Raw genomic sequence first — 2,500 nt, 5'->3', positions numbered from 1 at the left:
CACACACACACACACACACACACACACACACACACACACACAATTTCTTTTCTCACCCTCTTTCACTTGCTGCTCCCACTGGGAGACTGGCAATTGACATGGGTTTTAGAAATCTCTCCCCTCCTTTTCTCTTCCTCTCCTCTCCTCTCCTCTCCTCTCCTCTCCTCTCCTCTCCTCTCCGCCCCCGCCCTTATTCCAGGGGCGGGCAGAATTAGACAGTAATTCCTGTCGTCAGGGACCTGGGGAGAAGAAGTCGAGTCGTCAGAACGCGAGAACCCCTGGTGGTCACAATTATGACAATCGTTTTCATTGTTATTGTTGTTGTTATTTTTTTCATGTCTCAATTCTCCTCTCGTTTCCCGAGTCACTTGGGATGGTATTATGGAAATCAGACACCTTATTTCAAATGGCACTTTTCTTCTTCTCTTGGAAAAACCTTGCGTAGTCTTGTGTGTGCGAAAAACTGATGTTTTTTTTTATTATTGGTGTTCTCCATTCGGTTGAGCATCCACACCACTCAGTGGAGGGCTGGTGGCTGTTTTTGAGCTGACAAGCGAGGATGGGGGGTCAAAGGCTCACATGAGCCAAATTGGAAACAAATGGCGGCGTCTTCGCCGGGCCCTTCGGAGAGCTGCTCAATTTACTACCCCATCTGCAACCAGACCAGCACAAGCTCTCTTTCACACACAGGGCTGCCCCCCCTCAACCAGAACATCCCCCCTTGCCAACCTCACCCCCCCACCCCAAGCCCCTAACTCCCCCCAACAGCCTTCTTTCCCAAAATGAACAAGGGGGCCCCCAGCGCAAGCGTCGTTAACCAATTTAGCCCGTTTATATAAACAACACGATGGATGATTAGTACTGGCTCTTCCTGAAATAATAGTTTACAACGGCGCACGTTAAAAATAATTGGGCCTAACCCAATAAAGCTGCGAGGCAGAGCTCCTGGCTTAAGGAAGACCTCTCTCTCCCCCCACCCTCCCAAAAGGTTTTACAGGATGTCAGACCAGAGCATGAAGAGCAGCAGACCTGAGGAAAAGGTACGGATTCGGTTGAAATGAGGTTTCCACGCCAGGAGATTCACCAGATTGGCGCCTGCTGCCTCTATCCCATAGCCCGCCAGGAGGCTTAGAGGTGCTTTTGCTCCCAAAGGCCAGACCAAATATAATCAGGTCCTTTAAGCTGGACTATTTAGGCTGTGCCTCCATCAGCTATAGCCTGGAACTGTAAAAAAAAAGCCCAATTGGGGGGATGTAATGAAACCAATGAACAGACAGTATGAAAGAAAAATAACCTTAAAAGTGTACGACCCCATAGTTTGTACAAAATCACCTCCTTTTTTGTTGCACACTTAGCTTTTGACAGTTTTGTTGGTGGTGTAATGTTTACCTATAAACACACACACAATAAACTAAAGGTGTACAGACTGAACAACCACAGGAGTCTGCACAAAGGGATGTGCTGCCATGCACGCTGGACCAAGCCTGCATTCTCCTTGAAATGTTGCACTGACTGCGCTCCTTAGTCTTTTGACAGCTTTATGACGTCGGGCAAATCACCCAGCCGAGCTACCATCATGCCCGTCATTATCTTCCGCCAGTGTGTGTGTGTGTGTGTGTGTGTGTGTGTGTGTGTGTGTGTGTGTGTGTGTGTGTGTGTGTGTGTGTGTGTGCATGCATGTGTGTGTGTGTTTGTGTATATTTGTGTGTAGCAGCTGGCTCTCTCACTGCCCGATGCAATAGGGTCTCGGGTTAATGTTGTTATGGTCCAAATTCCACATTGAGGACACTGGGGGAAGGTGCTAATGTCCCCTCCTACCCTCCTACCCCCCCCCCTCTCCTGCGTAGGTTATTTCCAGGTTTCCCAAATGTCAAGTGTCAAGCTATTGTGTAGCAGCGGGGCTGTGCTAGTATGATTTCCACCGCCATAGGTCAATAGGTGGCTGTTTTGCTGGCTACAATGGGGACCTGCCATCAATACCCTGGATATAGTATAATGCTGATCAATAATCTCACAATGAAAGGATGACCTTAGACCAGATGCAGGACTTAGTGTAGTGGTCAGCGTTTCCCCTAGCTGCTCATAAAAAGACAAAAATACTTATATACTCTATTATACCGAGAGGGAAAACAGTTCTGGCATAAAGCATGCGCATCCATATGCTGGTCTCCAAGGAACATTGCATGCTATCCCTTCTCTCTCTCTCTCTCTCTCTCTCTCTCTCTCTCTCTCTCTCTCTCTCTCTCGCTCTCTCTCTCTCGTTCCCTCTCTCGCTCTCTCTCCCCGCTGTCATGAAGGTCACACCTCTTCACCTGGTCATAACCGTGAAATTACACACGCCAGTTCGTATTTGGTGTAATTACAATATAAACCCATATATTAGAGGTTTTCGAAAGGGCCTTGGACCAGCTCTATCATCAGGCCGTGGAGAAGAAGAACACACACGATCAGCAAGCTCAGCCTGGGTGAGCCGGAGTCAGCACACTTTGGAGAAATTAAA

This window comes from Engraulis encrasicolus, chromosome 21, assembly GCF_034702125.1.
Source record: "Engraulis encrasicolus isolate BLACKSEA-1 chromosome 21, IST_EnEncr_1.0, whole genome shotgun sequence".
Taxonomy (NCBI): domain Eukaryota; kingdom Metazoa; phylum Chordata; class Actinopteri; order Clupeiformes; family Engraulidae; genus Engraulis; species Engraulis encrasicolus.
The sequence above is the reverse complement of the archived record's forward strand: the minus strand, read 5'-3'. Positions refer to the sequence as shown.